The sequence below is a fragment of the Pezoporus wallicus genome, unplaced genomic scaffold (genome assembly GCF_028554395.1).
Source record: "Pezoporus wallicus isolate ANWC-B61680 ecotype Strahan unplaced genomic scaffold, APGP_CSIRO_Pwel_v1 contig_8702, whole genome shotgun sequence".
NCBI classification, from domain to species: Eukaryota; Metazoa; Chordata; class Aves; order Psittaciformes; family Psittacidae; genus Pezoporus; species Pezoporus wallicus.
The window spans coordinates 2,115,058-2,132,960 of record NW_026636754.1 but is presented as its reverse complement, the minus strand read 5'-3'; the positions used below and the strand labels follow the sequence as shown (position 1 = coordinate 2,132,960).

General features: G+C 47.3%; 1 protein-coding gene across 10 annotated transcripts in view; it reads right to left on the bottom strand.

The window, feature by feature from the left end:
- Window positions 1–16,992, bottom strand: part of TNRC6C (trinucleotide repeat containing adaptor 6C) — a 316,602-nt gene extending 299,610 nt beyond the window's left edge. For 3 of the 10 annotated variants that reach the window (XM_057401438.1, XM_057401444.1, XM_057401437.1), the window contains exons 1-2: window positions 16,761–16,990; window positions 7,830–7,927 (exon numbers count right to left, since the gene is read on the bottom strand). The gene's annotated coding sequence lies outside the window, so the exon portion shown is untranslated. Of the gene's footprint in view, window positions 1–7,829; window positions 7,928–16,410; window positions 16,561–16,760 lie in introns of those variants that run through there. The other 7 variants (XM_057401435.1, XM_057401443.1, XM_057401439.1 and 4 more) reach the window with 5 other exon arrangements.
- Between the last annotated feature and the right edge of the window lie 911 nt (window positions 16,993–17,903).

Here is a 17,903-nt window from a genome sequence, read left to right as displayed (position 1 = left end):
GTACAGACAGCCCTCGCCCAGCAAGGAGGGGTTAGCACAGCGCCTAATGGAGGCTCTTGGTTTTGTTATTTTTTATTTTTAAATGACTGCCATTAGGAGAATTGTTATGGTTGGCAATTTGCAATAATCAATTTGAAATCACAGTTTGATTAGTTAATGCACTTTCTGCTGCTCTCTCCTCCTAATTTGATTGGGAGGAGAGAAGGGGATTTTCTGGTCTGTGACTGTATAACAGCTCTCACCGTACGCGTGTGCAGCAAACACAACCCTGCTCCTCACCGGGCCCTGTGGGGCCATGCAGGGCTGCAGCAGCACCATGGGCCCTGTGCTGTGCCCCAGCCAGGTACAGCCTGGGTATCCCCTGCCCTCCCCAGGCAGCCCAAAGGCAGTTGTTCCCCCCTGCATATCCCAAGGGGGCAGCCGGCTGCCTCTCTAGGGCTACGTGCAGGTTTGTGGTCAAGTGAGCTTTGGAGCATGAAGAGAAGCTGAGCATCAGCTTCAGACGTACCTGTAATACACAACAACATCTGGGATAAACTCTGGGCAGGCACTGATCTTCATGCTTGTGTGTAATATATGACTATCCTGCAGGTTCTCACTTCAGTGCCTACACGTTATTCCCAGCAGCCATCAACAGCAGATAGAGCAACAAAGCTGGAAGAGCACTTACAGGGAAGAAGAGAAGAAAATGCTTTTCTCTCTCTCTTTCATGATATATTCAGGCTCTAAATATCTCCATATTAATCCATGAAACATGCCCAACCTGCTAAAGCAATGCAGAAATCACTGATCAGCTCTGGTAGAAGAGTGATCCTCCGTCCAGGTGGGCTGCTAAGTGTAGGCACTGGTGTGCCTCTGCTAACGTGTACGTCCTTTCCAGGGCGTCCCATGGTCTTGCTGGTATTCCACACCAAGTTATGTCTTAGGTTGGCTCCATGCCTGAAGTGCAATTTGGAAGAGGTATGGCACACAAGGACCTGGGCAGTCACAATCTTCCACCTTCAGGAAGAGCTGCAATAGCCTCTGAAAAGGCCTTTCCACCTTAAAAATGACCCTATCCTGACACCACATGCCTTCCCACCCGCTCCAAAAACCAAATCACCTCTGAAAAGAGAGTCTTTCCTGTTTTAGAAGAAAGGAATGAAGTGCAAACCAACCTCCCAAATTGGACAGGAGGACCCCAGGAGCTGCAGGGGAAAGTGCCAGTGATATTAATGTGTGAGATCTGAGCTGCTTCTGCGGCTGGCAGGGTTATAAACCCCTGATCAGACTTGTGAACAGAGTGGTCAGCAGAGAATCAAGGGGCAGCGTTTCCATCCATTACCCTTTATATACCACCAGTCAGGCATTGCCAGAGCCAGGAGGATCCCAAATCCCTCCTCCCCACAGCAAACACTGTACCTTCCAAGAAGTCAGCTGGGGCCACCCTGCTCTGTGCTATTTTCTCTCCCTGTCACTCACGCTGTCTCTTGTAGCTTTTCATTTCTGCTCCTTCCTTTCCCTTCTTGCTCACACTATTCCCGTACTAGGCAGCTTCCTCCACCCACCTCTCCCCATCCCCAAATCTCTGCATTTAACACTCTGTTCTCATCTCGTTGGTTATTCTCAGCACCCTGTACCAAAGATACATCAGGCAGAAAGGCTGTGACACTCTCCTCTGCTGCCCTAAGTGAGCGAGCTTATGTATGTTGCATAAAAGGGGGGAGGAAAAAATCCCCAGCAAATCCATCTTTTAAAAGACTTTATACATCCCACCTGCTTGCAGAGCATCCGTGGGAGAAATCTGGATTGTTGCGATTGACATTACCTGGTGTGGTAATTAGAAGCTGTATTTACAGCCTTGCTACCATTTTAATGCTGTTTTGCATCTGTTGTACTTTCACTTAGAGAGCAAATGTAGTGGGGAACATCTGTTTTCTGCTGCCAGCTCATGCGACGTTCCCCGGCCAGCGATTTCCCCTCTGTTACACTGGGCTGTAGTTATTTCAATTACCATTGCAGGAGCATCTCCCTGCAGCAACAGGTTCCAGTCCTGGCCCAGCTTTTTGAGCAGGTTTGAGGTGACCTCTCACAGGTTAATTTAATGCAATCCCTTTCACACCAAGGCTCTGTGCTTGCATTCTCTCCAAACCCCAGCTGTTGGTCCATCACTGTATGAGCTTGGTCGCCTCACAAATAGGGATGAAAATAAAGCACAGACATTTAATTCCTTCCTCACTTCTATCTTTAACATCAGTGGTGCACCCTGGGGTGCCTGGAGCCCCAGGTTGGAGGGTCATGACTGGGGGAGCAATAACGTCTCAGTTGACTTTAAACTTGCACAGGATTAGCTAGTGCAACTAATTAGCTGTACTGCAAAGTATAACATAATACGATGGGGCCTGATGAGACTCCTTCCAGGTTACTGATAGAGTTGGCTGATGTTACTGTGAGGCTTTTCATAGTTATCCATCAGTGGTCCTGGGAGCCTGGAGAGGTCCCAGTCAACTGGAAGCTAGGAAATGTTATTCCAGTTTTCAAGAAGGACAAGAAAGACAACCCTGGTAATTATAGGCCTGTCAGTGTCGCTTTGGTGCCTGGTGAAATTATGGAGAAGATTATTCTAAGAGATACTGAAAAACACTTGAAAGAGAGCGCAGTCATTGGACAAAGCTAACATCTGCTCATGAAGGGATAGTCATGCTTTGCTACCTTAATATCCTTTCATAACAAAATCAGCCACGTAATGGACAAAGGGAGAGTAGTGGCTGTGTGGTTTTGTGGATTTTAGCAAGGTTCTGATACTGTGTCTCACAGCAAGCTTCTGAACAAGATAACCAGCATACAGTTAGACATGTACACAACACAACCGGCTGAAGGTCAGGTTCAAAGAGCTGCAGTAAATGGTGTAACATCTGGCTGGTGGCCAGCCAATAGTGTTCTCCTCCAAAGCTCAATTTTTGAGCCCAAGCTCTTCAGTGCTTTTATCAATAACCTGAACACAGGAGTTGAACACACACTAAGTGAGCTTGACAGCATATAATAAATTAGGAAGAACAACTGCTCCCCTCAAGGGTAGAGAAGCCTTTACAGAATGGCCTCAACACATTAGAGCTCTGGGTAATCATCGGTTGTGTGGAACTCAACAAGTGCCAGATTCTGCACGTGGGGCTGGGTAACCTGGATGTACATATAGACTGAGAGACAAGAGGCTGGAGTGCAGCCCTGCAGAAAGGGACTAGTGGGGTTTGGTTGATGGGAAGCTCAGTAGGAGTCAACAATGTGCCTTGGCAGCAAAAATGACCAACCATAGCCTGAGGTGCATTAAAGCACAGTATAACTAACCAGCCAAAGACATGATTGTCCCTTAATACTCAGCCTTGGCGTGGCTTCACCTGCTGTGTGCAGTCTGGGGCCCTACAAGATAAAAAGGATATGCAATTATTAGAATATGCCCAAAGGAGGGACCCAAAGATGGCAAAAGGGCTAAAGGATGTGATTTATGAGGAGCAGATGAGGATACTTGGTTCCTTCAGCCTGGAGAAGAGCAGACTGAGGGGTGACCTTGCTGCTGTCTGCAACTTCATCATGGGGGAGAGTGGAGCTGAAGATGCTGATCTTTACCTCTGGTGACACAATGCAAGGGAATGGTTTAAAGCTGTGTCAGGGGAAGTTTATATTGGCTATGATGAAAAAGCTCTTCACTGAGAGGGTGGTTAAACTCTGAAGCAAGAAGCCCAGGAAGTGGTCATAGCCCCAGGCCTGTCAGTGTTCAAGCAGAACTTGAACAATGCTCTTAGATACATGGTTTAACTTTTGGGCTGACCTGTGTGGCTCCCTTCAAGCTCAGGGTACTCTACAATGCCCTTCTTTCACCTAGTTTAGAGGTGCATTGGCAATTCTTCAATAGTACGTGACTTCCCCCAGATGAAGCAACATCAGCTGCTGTTATTGCCTTGCACTGAATGAGGGCTTTTGAAATAGAGCTCCCCACTGAACCGGTTATTCCTGGACACACATCTCTCTCGCTCTCTAGGTTACTTCTTTTGTTAATCGGATTCTCCATCCCGACTCGACATCCCAGCCAACATTCCCAACATCTCAGGCACATCCACTGTGTGCCACAAGAGGGCTCCCACTGCCACAGCTGCAGGGAGGACCCCAGCAGCTGCCTCCTCCCTCCCCGTGTCCTGGCAAATCCTCTAAAGACGGGAGGTTTAGCCGAAAACACACGTTTTTGGAGTGTCGGACCCAAACATGTCTGTGTTTTCAATCTAAATCCATGATGTCATTTTACTGTCTCATTCCAAATTCCCCCAGCCCCAAGTATATCACCTGAAGAACGTGTAAAAAGGGGACATTTCATTCACAGAGCTGCAATAGCTTTCACAAAGAAACAGGCTATTGTCAAAACTGTTTTACAAGAGAACTGCAGCACAGAGAAGGGCAATGGCTAACTCCCTTTTGACCAAGCTCATATGATGGGTTTCCAGCAGACTCAGAGGTGAAACCAAGGTCTCCCATCTTTATCCAGTGCTCAGAGCTCTACAGCCAATGCTTTCTGAGGAGCTGAGCTGAAGGGTTACACTGTGCCCTTTATCTTTTCATCCTCTCTTCTGCAGTTCCCAGAAGAGCATCCTTCAGCCTAGCCCAGCAACTTGCCTGGATAGGAAAAATGACATGAACGCAGCCAGAAAGCATTTAGATCACTGCACTGACACAGCTATGGACATAGTACTGCTTGTTCTGGTTTCAGCTATTTCAGGTAGCCCTGAATCAAGCTAAACTGGCACAAGAGCATCTGCTTGCCCCAGGTAGAGCTGTGTAGTCATACCAGGACTGATGCTCTCTGAGCAGAGCTCAGACAGCAAGCTGGTGAGACAGAGTGGGAGAGCTGGGTGGTAGCTGTGGCTGGAAGAGTAGAGGAGGTGACAGCCTGAGGTTGTAGTCCCAGCAGGGAGACAGTATCACAGATCACAAAGGTTATCACAGACCTTAAATGCCAGGCTCATCCTCCAGACGACAGCCTGGCTCAAAATTGCCTTTGTCAATCCTGTAACACCACACATTGAGCGAGGAAATCTGGCAGCAAAAGGCTCTGCTCTGTGCCATCAAAGCAGACACGGAGAGACTTTTCTGCAGCTTAGGACTTGTTTTCTACCTAGCCCAGATAGTCTGCAGCTAGAGCCTTGCCTGGGTCACTACCCTGCTCAATCTTTCCTACTCAAAGCGAGCCGCTCCAGGTTGGTGCTGCCTTCCCATTGCTGCGCATCAGTGCTGAGCACAACAGCTTTTCTCTCTAGACAATACTACGCCACAACTAACTGTCAGTAAACAGCAGCAGCTCGAAGATGCACCAGGAAAACCATTCTGCTCTGCGATATGTTTAAGGGGGAGAGCTAGGTTATGCAGGGTTTTTTCGCCGTAAAGCCAACAGAAGGCTCTTAGTTTATTTAGGTCAATTAACTTCAGCTTTCAAATTAAGTTCTCATCTCGTTTTACAAGCAAGCTGTAAGCAAAGCATAAAAAAAAAGGTCAGCTGAGGAGAGCACAGCTCAGGATTTCTAGACGGGCAAGTAATTGAAACCCAAAAGGTAGAAACAATATTGAGATCAGAGTGCGCAGAGCACCTAACCACCCCTGCTGCTTCATGCACTTGTTTCCCCTTTGCTCTGTGCACCAAATCGCCAAGCCAGAAGAAGGCAGGAAAAAAAATAAGGAGCTGATATAAAAAGCTGCGCAGAGGAAGCCATTTGTGGTACACAACAACACGTTTATTGGTCTCACACACCCGGGAGTGATGCTCCATATTCTTGGGTGCCATCTACTGGCATTTTTATCTCTTTGCTACATATTAAAGCCAACCCCAGTGTTAAAAGAGCAGTCAGGTTGCAGCCAAGCACTTGAAAAATGCCAGAATCCAGCCTGCACAGATAACCAAAGCCCAGTCCCCTTGTAGAGATGCATTGCAACACACATTGTAATAACATGATCGTGGACCACTTTTTTTCCGCAGGAAAAAGCTCCCTTTCATACACCAGATGGATGGTGCTCTCTTAATGAGCAGCTATTCAATATTTTTCTTTATCCTCATCATTCAATATGTAGCCCTGTGTCCGGGATATGGCATACGATTGAAGTCTTGGTCTAAATAATGAGCTATTAATTTTCTCCTGGGCTTTCACAGCATTTATTATCATAGTATCCAAGTGGTTTGCAAACATTAATTTGCCTTAGAGCAGCCCTGTGAGGAAAGGTGGAATTCTTCTTGTAGAGATGAGGAACTGAGGCGCAGCCAAATTGAATCCAGGAGGGTACCGAGTGGTTGGGAGCTCGATGTGAGATGCAAAAAGGACTTATTTCTTAGAGCTTTGCAAATCGAAGCTTTCAGTGTTTAGGACCCTGCTCTGACAGCCTTCACACTCAGCTATGAGCCCACAGCTTTTCCAGTCCCATCTGCTGCAGCAGCTGGGAACCCAGCAGCAGTGGGGTTCATTTGAGATGAAGTTTCTCTGTATCTTATCTAGTGAGTCTGCTGCAGGCATGCCTCAGTAGATACAAAAGGACACAGGCCCCCAAAAGCCCCTGCTCAGAGATGGTCGTCTCTCCCCATGGATTGCAAGGATCACCTAAATAACCATTTCAATCTGGGGCAACCAAGATTGCATACTTACTATGGATCATCCCAAAGACCATCTCTTCCTCATAATACAACCCACCACAAAACACCTCCTCAGGCACCTTCAGTAAGCTGAAGGCTTACACTGGAAGGCCAAAAGTCATGGCAAAAACATGCTAAAGGAGGAGAGAGCAAGAGCAAGACTGGAGTCTTGCCACCAATGAATAGTAGTCACTGTTGATTTAGAAGAGCCCATAAATCCAGCACTATGGAAGACAGCAAAAGCCTCATCCGTATTGCCTGCCTAAGTAGTACAGAGGAAAACATGCTCTTCCATGTGCAAATCCATCAGACAGCACAACCCAGCCCACAGGAGCAGCTACACCAACCCCAGCCCAAGAGGGCAGTACCAGGACATGCACGGGGGTGGTTTGTTTGTCACAGCAGCGCTCCCTGAAGTTTCAGGAGAGGCTGAAGAGACCCAAACCACAACCAGCAAGTCAGGGATGAGGAAAGGGGGAAGGATAAATCCCTTCTTGACAACTACTGCTTCCCACACAGCCCTGATGTCAGGCTGTAGACTCCACAGCCACTGAGGAAAGGATGAGCTCACTGCCCATGAGCGTGGAGCTCAGAGTGAGCTGCTTCACACCACCACAGCCTTTTTTAGTAGAGGCAGGGCTTCCATTCCCTGCTCTGGGGCTGGGCATCATGTCAGCCCAGTGCTCTGCACATCCAGCCAGTCACTCTGCCCTGACAAGGGGGTTTTCCAGCTCCCCATCGCTATTTTCATCAGCTCTGCACACCCAGCAGAACTGCAAGACCGTTTGGGGAACAGAAATCATGGTTTTGTGTTGTATTCAGAGAAGGAAGCAGTACTCTTTGCGCCATTACAATACTGTATTTCCTTATTACCCTCCATCCTTTCCCATCTCTTACTCCTCCTAACATCTTATTTGCATTTTTGATCAGACCTGTACAGCGAGGAGATGCCTTCAGGGAGTTGGTTGTAAAAGCGCCCAGGTCTTTTTCCTGGGCTGAATCAATTAATTTACACCTCTGGGAATAAAATGAATTTTTTTCCTGCTATGTGTACAATTACTCCCAGTTTTCATTGCTAAGAGAGGGGAAAAACGAGGCTTTGAAATGCAAAGTCACATGTGCAAATCATCACCTCCGGCAGCTAAAGCCTCATCCGCATGCTGTGATCCCACGTGAGGCAGCATCTTACCTGTGCAAGAAGGACCACTGCTGCTTCTGCACTGAGCTGTCCACACCAAGCCACCAAGGCTCATCCTCGCCCTGGGTCCCTGGTGATCAGCGATGGCCCTGCCAGAGGAGATGCATGGGATGGTTCAATAGGAAATCAAATCACCCTGTGCATTCCCAAAGCACAGCAGCATCCCATTAATCCGGCCATGGGGCTCATGTTCCCCTCGCAAGGCTCTCTTCCTGAGCCCCCTTTAGCCCCACTGCCCAGCCCATTTCTTTCTTTAACTCCTATCTCACAGTTAAAGTCTGCAAGGCTCTTCACCACAAACCCCCTACAAACCCAGCATGGGGATGTTCTGGGGGAGTTCCATCTAATTTACTAAGGTTCTTCAGCCCGACTTCCTCCCATGTCTGTCCCTCACCGGCAGCAGGGAATACATCTCACATAACACTGGAAATATTGTCTCTCAGTACAAGACGAGAGGAGGAAAAGCCTGGTGTGGTCTATACCTTCTTCTAGGTGGCAACCAGTGCTGGATCTACGCCTGATAAGCTCCTTGTAACTGCCTCAGATAAAATGCTTTTCCAAGCCTGGCCAGCAATCAGATCTTGCCTTGCACAAGAGCTGAACCACCTCCTCTTCCTACAGCCCATGTTCACAGAAGGCAATAGGGCTTTAGAAATGCCCAAATTAGTTAAGAGTCTTACCCATCAGGCTTGATAATCTTCAAATGTGAATGCTGCTGATTAACCACACACACTGACCCTTACCCTCCCCTTGACATTTCAATTCCTCTCATTCCCTTATCCCTTTGCTCTGTCATTTCTCTCTCACACTACTTTCTCCATTAACATAAAACTCACCAAATTGGATTCAGGCAACACCCACCAGTTTGGCTGAGTTTATTTCTTGTCATTACTATAACACGTTGACCCTCACTTGCTTTGGCCAGTGACCAATGGACCTGAAGAAAGCATATCCTGCAAAAGACTCCACCAGGGAGCTTGGATAACTGCCTAATAAACTTTGGGGCTTCCTAATGCAGCCAAGGCTGAGCAAATATCCAGAACCTTCCCTTCCCCTCCTGCTTCAAGGTTCAAAGCAGCTTTTCAGGATTCCTGGGATTGACTTACTGAGGTGAAACATCTTTTCTGTACCAACAAGCCAGGGGGACTGTCCTGCCCAGAGGCTGCAAAGGTGCTGGGAGGGAAGAGCCACCCAGCAGCACCTACTGCTGCAGGCTGCAGCACAAAGTGCCTCAGTTTCCCCCTCTCATTTTATATGACAAATCACAGCTGTTATATGAACAATCACAGCCACCCCTTATGGGGCTGCAGTATCTCCAGGTGCAGAGCATCCTTCTCCAACCTCAAGCAAAACAACTTTAAAAACCAAGTTCTCCTCCTTGGACAAACTCCCTGCCCATGCTTAGGTTGAACCCCGTAGAAAACAGTTAATTAATCTCTCTTGCTTCGGCCTAATTCTCTTTTCAACATGTGGCCGTCACTTCCCTGTCATCACAGCTGATTTACAATGGGGTTTAATTAAATCCTCCGTACATTATTCAGCATTCTCTGAAGACAACACCAAAGCAGCCAAGGGTATTTAAAATGTCACCTGCTGAGACGTATCATCTCCTCCTAAATAAATATGACAGTGATCAAACTTTGGCTAATTACAGTGACTTCGTTATTTGTTTGTATGTTTTAATATTTAATTGCTTTCGTGTTCATCCAATTACAAAGCAACAGCAAATAGAAATTAACTTTTTATCAGCGTGTTCCCAGCCCAGCTAATCAGCACTTCAAAGGCCAGACACAATAGGAGGCCATCCAACCTGAGAGAGCTTTACAATATATTCTCTGCTGAATGGACCGTTCTATTAAATTAAGGGAGAATTGTGTTTGTCAGGGTATTCCCAGCTCCCACCCAGATTCCCTTTATGTGGCTGTTTATGGGCCTTGTTGTAGCATCCTTGCAGCAGGGTAGTAAATTGTTTGTACAGCTCCTGCCCTCATTCCAGCAGTGCTGCTGTCTGCTCTGCAACTGCCCCAGGTAACAGCAGCCTGCTCTGTGGCAGAGAAAGAAAACCTGGGAAAAGCTTCCCTTTGGCAGCTCATGCCTCCTTGGTTAGTGGAGGGGAGCACACAGCACACACACACACACATCTTGCTCCCTGGCACAGGGGAGCGAAGGCAGCATCATGTGAAGCATCCCATTGAGAATGGCCTAAACTGGCACCGAAGTTGGATGTAACAGATTGAAATCTGAGATTTGCAGTGCTGGTAGCACCAGTGCAGCTGCAGCAGACACTGGAGTGCTCCCAAGCCATGGCTTTGCAAGACCTTCATTTTAATCCTTGTTCACATGTGCCTGTTGCCGTTAGGCTCAGCTTTGCAACAGAAGCAGTGGCATAGACTCCTGTCCGTCAGATCTGCACCTAGTTTAGTAACTGCCAGAGGAAAACAGTGAGAAAAGCCTCAGAATACATAACTGATAGAAACAGGATTATTCCTGCCAGTGCAACAATCTTGCCAGTGAGCAGCAAACTATTTATGTTGTCAGAAATCTGCTGTAGAAAACAAAAGGTTAAGCGTAGCCGCTTTGCCTCCTAGCAGGAGTGGAAGCTTGCTGCAGACAAAGTGATTTAGGGTCAAAGAAAACAGCTAAATAGCACATTTGCCAAACATCAGAGGACAAATACCACCAGACAAGCACATGCATAAATGACCCACATTAAAGAGAATTGATCTGCATTGTGTTTGTCCTGCATTTTCATTGCATTGCCCCATTATTATTACTCAAAAAAAGCCAAGCCTTTTAGTTGCCACAGGGAAAGTCTAGACAAAAGAGCAAGAATTGTGCTGCAAATGAACGTGATTTTAGGAAGCAGTCCACAGAATAATGGCACTAAAGCACAGTCTCCTTGGTTTTCAGTATTCAAGCAAAAAAAACTATGCATATATAAACTCAGGCCAGGAAGTGGAGTTTTCCCTTGGAAGCATACACAAATACTAATGTTACAGCCCAACCTTACCATGTTGTGTTTTGGAATTCATAAGAAGTCTCTCTTTCTATGTGTGCACAAAGAGAATAAAGAAAAACACTTCTACAATTGAAGATTAGACAAATTCGAAGGGGGTTTTGCCACATGTGCCTCTGTTCCTCGGACAGGTTGTACTCAACCATCAAAGCACGAAATGAAAACCTCAAAGAGCCAAGTAGAACCACAGGTCCTTCACACAGATGCTAGAAGTCACAGTGACCATCACATCACTATTTTACCTGTCTACCCAAATCTGTCTACCACAGCAAGTCCATGCAAGAAATAGAAAAGAGAACACTAAAGACTGATTTCTGCAAACTCCACTGCAACAGCAAGAGCGCATCTTTGTCCCTGGAGCATCATCAGATCCGGTACCCAGAGAGGCACCATCTCTCTGAACTGGCTGCTGTGACACAACATCATACACAGATTCTCAGTATGAGAAAAAATTTATTCTGAGGGGAAAAAAAGGTACTTTCATCATATGAACTTTTTTCTTTAAAAAAACACAAAAACAACCTCTGTTTTTTCCCCACTGAGAAAAAACTTTATGTTTAATTTTAGGTTTGTCTCATAAAATATTAACCAAAGAAATACTTTTGAAATACTTTGATTTTATTGAAATTATGTTTGAAAAACTTTGGTTTTATTGAAATTAAATATTTAATTTGACCCAATTTTTGTTTTCAGATTTTTTTTCTTTCTAACTTTGAGACTGGTTTCATTTGAGTTTTTCTGCAAACAGGAGATCTGATTTCTGCCCAGCTTTAGTAAGGACTCATTCACCAAAGTGATTTACTACAGGTCTTGTTTTCTTATGTTTCTCCTCCAGAGTTAAAAAGTTCATTAAAAAGATAGAGAAATACCTGTCTGGCACCAAGAACGAAGCTGAAATTACTTTGATGGGGCTTTGAAAGAGTCAAGTGATCAGTGCAACAAAATTAACTTCCAGTTAGAAAGATGTCGGTAGAATCACAGAAAAGCCACAATTTTTTTTCCCCAAACCAAGAGGACAGAAGGAATTGGTCAAAGGGCTTAAAAACACTTAATTCCAGACAAACTCCTGAGATACAGGCTTTTCCATAAGGAAGCTAAAAAAGGAGAAAATATCCCCATTTTCCTGGCCAGTGCCAACAACACCCAAAGTGCTGCTCCTGTCCTGCAGGAGTGATGGGGACAGAGGATTCAAAGTACAGCAGTGGCCTTGCTGATATCAGCGTGGGGTTTTACATTGGAAGAAAATACATCAGTTCGTTCCCAGCAAAATCCTGCTTTAAATCATTTCAATATCCTCTGACCTAAGGGAAAAAAAAAATAGTTGGAGAAAGTCACAATTATATCACCTTCCAACATGCAGTTTTATTTTCCTCCCCCAGCTTGGAGGGAATTCGTATCCTCAAGCTTAAGCTAATTGCATTTGTCCAGCTCCAGCTGAAACACAAAACCCCAGGCTCAGCGACCAAAACCTAATCAAAGGTTTCGGCTGGCACAGCCTGTTCACTTTGTAACTTGCTGGAATTGTGATTTACCATCCTCATCTGGGCCAAGAATGGTACTGATATCGTTATTACTACTGTACCTAAACCTTGAATGTTTTCCAGGGTGGCAAAGATATCCCCCACTCACTTTTACTGCTTATTTTCTGCATTTTTCAGCTCTGTGATATATTGGCTGACTGAGTCCAGGGCATACATCCAGACTTCTGAAGCTGTCATGTCATCCAAACTCAAGAAATAGCTCCATGCTGGGGACAGCATGGAAAAAACATCAGGCTCCCCCCAGCTTCCAATTTCTCTGGTCCCAGGTTCTTGTTACAGAGCTGTTAAGTTTTAAATTGGGTAGTTCACATACAAGCCCCAGATCCCAGAGTCAGAAAGTTACAGAGTTACAGGGGAATCTGAGCTTTCACTCGCTATGAATCAGGTTTCTAACCTGCATGGCTGCAAAGGAATATTTCAAAAGGTGATGTTGAAGGCTGTAAATTTGGGAGGGGGAAAAAAAAGACTTATGATGGTAAAAAAATAATTCAATGGGAAACTCCACTAACAAATGCCAGTTGTATGTTTTGGTCAGCATTGTTTAGTATGCGTGTTCCTGAGAGGCTGTGCCAAGACATTTGAGGTGGGCACCGGGGTTTGATAACTGTTGGCCAGGCAGAACAGCCCTGCAATGCAGAATGGCATTGGACAAGATGAGAACGGGGCTGTGGAGCGAAGCTGCCCAACAGTGTCCATCTGTCTCACAAGAAGTAGAAATGTATATCCTAACCTTTGAGTTGCTGCTCCTCTGTTGCCATCCCCCTTTTAATCCCATTCAGGTTGCATAGTCAAGCCAACAGAGTAAGGTGTGAAAACTTGCTTCGTCCAGTGGCAAAGTCATAGGAGAGATTTTCAGGTTCTTTCAGCCTTCCATGTGTGCATCTTTCTGCTATGTGCCCCCTTTGGCTGCCCGGGAATTGTTGCCTCAGCCTTCTCCTTCATTTATTGTTTGCTTCAGAAAAGGGAGCCTCTGCTTCCCTCCACCTCTTGGCAGACTCAGAGCTGCCCAGCTCCAGCACCTTCACAGCCAGATCCATCATGTCTTCTAGGGCAAGCTGAGCTTCTGGATGAAGACAACAAAGGCATGTTGCCTGCAAGACACGGCACAAGGGCCTGGGAGACGGTAAGCAACCTCAGCAGCTCAGAGGAGATCCAAGAACATTGGGCACCACCAGGCAGCCACCAGCACCCTCCAGCATCAGGCTCTAATGGTGCCCTGTGCCGCACCAAAGCTTTTTCGGAAGCAAACGCTCCCAGAAAACCACAGGCCGACACAGAGAAAGGAACAGATTGACTTCCAACACACGCAGAATGCATCCAGAAACCAACGAGAGCGGTTTGCACACAGGCATTTGCAATTCTGATTCTCTAATAGGAAATAGCTCCCAACTGGGGGAGGGGTAGACAGGAAATATTACAGCAATGCTATTTTGTTACACTAATTACCAATAACAGCACATAGTAGGCTACCAACCACAGTCAATTCATTTTGAAAGCTATATAATAATGTTTAGGATAAGGAATTAATTTTTATAGCCACTGAAGCAGATTTACTTGTACTCTAATGCAGATTTATTACAAATTAAACTTCCTAACTCCAGAAGTTGACTTGGAGCACTCAGCAGGGCTTGAGGGGAGACACAGCCTGTTGCAAAGAGGGAATTTCAGCAGCACCAAGGATCACCTCTTCAGGTCAAAGACTGCCCAGACCGCTGTTAGCTCTTTAGCACACACACGTTTGGATACACCCACCTCCATGGGTAAATTCACCTCACAGTGTGAATGTGAGCAGGACCCAGGGGGTGACTTTCATTGACTCAACTGACTGTGAAAGGTTGGGGCTTTGTGTTTTTTATTGTGTGGTTTGAAGGCAAAATTCCAGCGCTACAGATTTTTTCCAGTGTAAAGAAAACTCCATAATAGAGGAAAACTTGAACCTAGAGTCAAGAAGATGCACTCAGTTTATAGAAACAAACATCTCTGGTGTCAATAGCTGAACATGAAGCAACTCAGTCTTAGCCCAGCAGCACTGCTCCTGTGTGGAAGTGGAAAAGATAATGCACACGGAGCCAAAACCAAGGCTAGGGCTGGACAGGATTGCTGGACAGGGAGAGTCCATCCTCAGCAGGACTTTAGACACAGCCCAGAACAGGGACTCAACTGCGTGATTTTTAACATTCAAGCTTGAGTCCAAATGAATTGTTGTTTATTAAATGATTGGGATAAATTCAGTTTCTTCACTCTCATCAGCATCCATAACTAGAGCCATCACTATCTGGATAGGAAACCTCTGAGACCTTCAGCCTCTAAGTTGAGCTGATCTTAAAAGAGCTTCCCTCAGAACCTCAGGCCCTGGAGGTCTGGTTGCCTGCAGATAAGGACAGCAACCAAAGGGGCACCATCCGTTCTTTTCTGCATCCAAAGAGCAGGCACTGTGCACTCAAGCACTTGGGGACCCTCAGAGCAAACAGAGGGTGGGTACAGCAGATGGTGGGAGCAGAGACTTGGCTTTTGGGATACCCTGGCCAGGCAGGGAATTTTTGGTTTCTCCAGTTTCAGAGCCAGCACAGGGAGCCCAGGCTGGGCTGAGTGAGCACATAGGCAGCTCCACGCATCCATATGCACCATGCCAAAGGAATTCTGATGGGACCTTCATCCCTAATGAAACCCAATGGGAAGAGTTTCTGATATTTATCCAGCCCAGAGAAATATTCAGACAAATCCCCATGGGTGGGTTGGCACCCACCAGGATGCCTTTCAGGACACAGGTCAAGGACGAGGCTGTGTGCAGCTCCTCCTGATCTGCCCAGTTTGCCAATCCATCACTTGACATTGTTACCCCCTTAAAACCACACTTACTCAGCCTAAGTTTCCACCAGCTTCAGTGATAACCAGCAGCCCAGCCCAGCAGCTCAGGCAGACAGTGGGTTTTAAACATCATCCCTGCATCATTTCACCTCTACAGACACCAAACAAAACTCTACTCTAATTCCTTAGGAGAAAGAACAACCAAGCTGGAGTTGTTCCAGATCCTCCGCTGGCTCGAGGCAGCTCCTGGCCGTGTCCCCAGGGACTTGGTGTGCATACGCACACATCCAGCATTGCAAACAGAATTTGACTGATATTGTTTTCACATTGGGTTTTTAATGACGCTTCTAGAGATCCCACTGCATTTAGTTTCATCCTGGGAGGGAGATGCAGAAGGAGAGTCATTAGCTTATCCCTAACGCCTGGCAAGGAGGAGGAGGAGGAAGGAGGGGTTTCCTATACTAATTCCATCTCCCACCGATGCTTTCCTGTGCTCCAGGATAAATGAGACCTTCCTAATTCTTTCCCCACAGCAAATAAACAGAGAGGGAGCCTGCACCATGTGGCTTGCACTGCTTTATTCATCACAGTGTCCCAACTGCAGGTAGCAGTGATTACAGCTAATTATTGGCAATTACCACCACTGAGCTGGTAGGTGTGTTTCCCCAGTAACTTTCAGCAGCTCCAAAGCTCTTTGAGGGCTTCTCCATGCAAAAAAGACGGAAGGAAATCCTTCCCCCTCTGCCCAGCAGCCAGATCCTCCTCCAAAAATCTGTAGTTATCAGGCATCACAGTGTAATCATTAAAAATAACCAGGAAAAATATCCCCGACCCTGTGAGCTTGTAGCATCAGCGACGCGCCACGTCTGCCCTCTCGGCATGGTAGTTGACAGGGAACATCTCTGCTTGGAAAAACTCTTCTTTCTCCCTTTTGCTCCTCAAAAAGCTTATCCTGCAACGGAGCCCGCGTCCCGCCACCCCTCCTCCAAACACATAATTCAATTCATACAACCCCCCCTTACACACAACAGAAAAGCACATGTACAGTCGGTGCTTTTCCTGCATATTAAGTAACAGCGGCGGGTTGAGGGATGGACCCTTTGAGAAATTCATATGCCAGCCTTCCCACTATAGTAATTTCATTCTGTCTTTGTAATTGTCTGATATTACATTGTTCCCTGCCAGAAGATTAATTAGCTAGTCTTACCCTCCAACATACCATCCCTCTGCAACCCTCAAGGAAGCTGGAGTGGTGCCAAGTCGCACGGATTTGCTATTCTGGCTGGCAGCTGCTACTGTCGCTGCAAAAAAAGCCTCCTTTTGTCCCCGAACAGCAGTTGCTGTGCCAACTGACCCCCGCATCCCCGGCCCTCCCGAAGACACTGCCAAGGAGGTGGCCAAGTTTCAATGCCACGGACTGGGCAGGGGGGAGGAAAAGGGGTGGGAATGATGGGAATTATTAAGAAAAAAACCCGTCAAGCCAAACCAACCCTCATGCGCACACACGATCCCGACCGCCCCCCGCACCCCAAGCCTCCGCCTGGCATAATTACTCACGCTCGTTAAGCATGGCTGCATTGCGTATGCGAGTCACGCGGGACAGGCGCGCATCGGGCTGCCGGAGCGCCGGTGCCGTGGTCCCGTCTAGCGGTGGGAAGGGTGAGGCAGCATCCCGCATCCCAGCCCAGAGCCACCTTCACGCCCCAGCTCGCGCCGGGGAGGAGAGGGCAGGCGGGAGCATCGCCAGCCATGTCAATGGGGGGAACCACCACCACCCCAACCAGGGCTGCGTGCCGCAGCCGCTCTTGGCAAGGAGCCCGGCCCAGCACCGCAGCGGATCTGCTGCTTTTGTTCCCCCTCCATCTTCCCTTCCCTCCTCATACACACACACACACGCGCGCGTGCTAGGTACCTCCATCTTATCTTAGACATGGTGCCCAGCCAGGTGGGATCTGCTTGGGTAGGAGCACACATACCTGTGGGTCACCACCCCACTGAGAAATGAGCGGTGGGGCACATAGGGTTTGCTTCTCCTTGGGGTTTTTGTAGAGGGGAGAAGAGTTCAAAGATGGGGAGATAAAAACCTTAAGAAAACAAAATAAAGGCACCGATCTAGACTCCAACGCGTGCCACAAAACCGGGACGACAAGCGCATTGGCTTCCTTTCCAGACAGTCCTCAAGAAGTTACGCTCTTCTCCTAACAGCACCATTGCAGTTAATGTTTGCTGTGCCAACAGGTTGTGTTTAAGGTAAAAACACCGAAAGAAAAGGAGCCCTGCAATGCTGATGGTGACAGCTACAAGCAGAGAAGGGGGTACCAGAGCCCTCACAGCCCAATGTGGTCTATCCCCAGTGTCCAGCCTGCCTGCCCCCATCACCAACCAGACCCCTTTGCCTCCCGTCCTTCACAAAGCTCCAAAAGAGACCAGTTTGGGGCATTTTTGTTTGCTTTTTAAAGGGTCACCTTTCCCCACAAGCACACCCCGAGCAGCAGCGCAGGGACCTGGGGCTGTGCTCACTGGGCACCAGTTTGAAACCACCCATTGCAGAGCTGCGGGAAACGCTCCCATATTGTCACGGGGGCTAATTAAGCTCCTCCACTAAGACAGCGGATCCCGACTGCCTCAGCACCCGCCTTTGCCCACAGCCCCCCCTCCTCGGGTGCTACGGAAACGGGAATTAAGCAGTGATGAATGCAG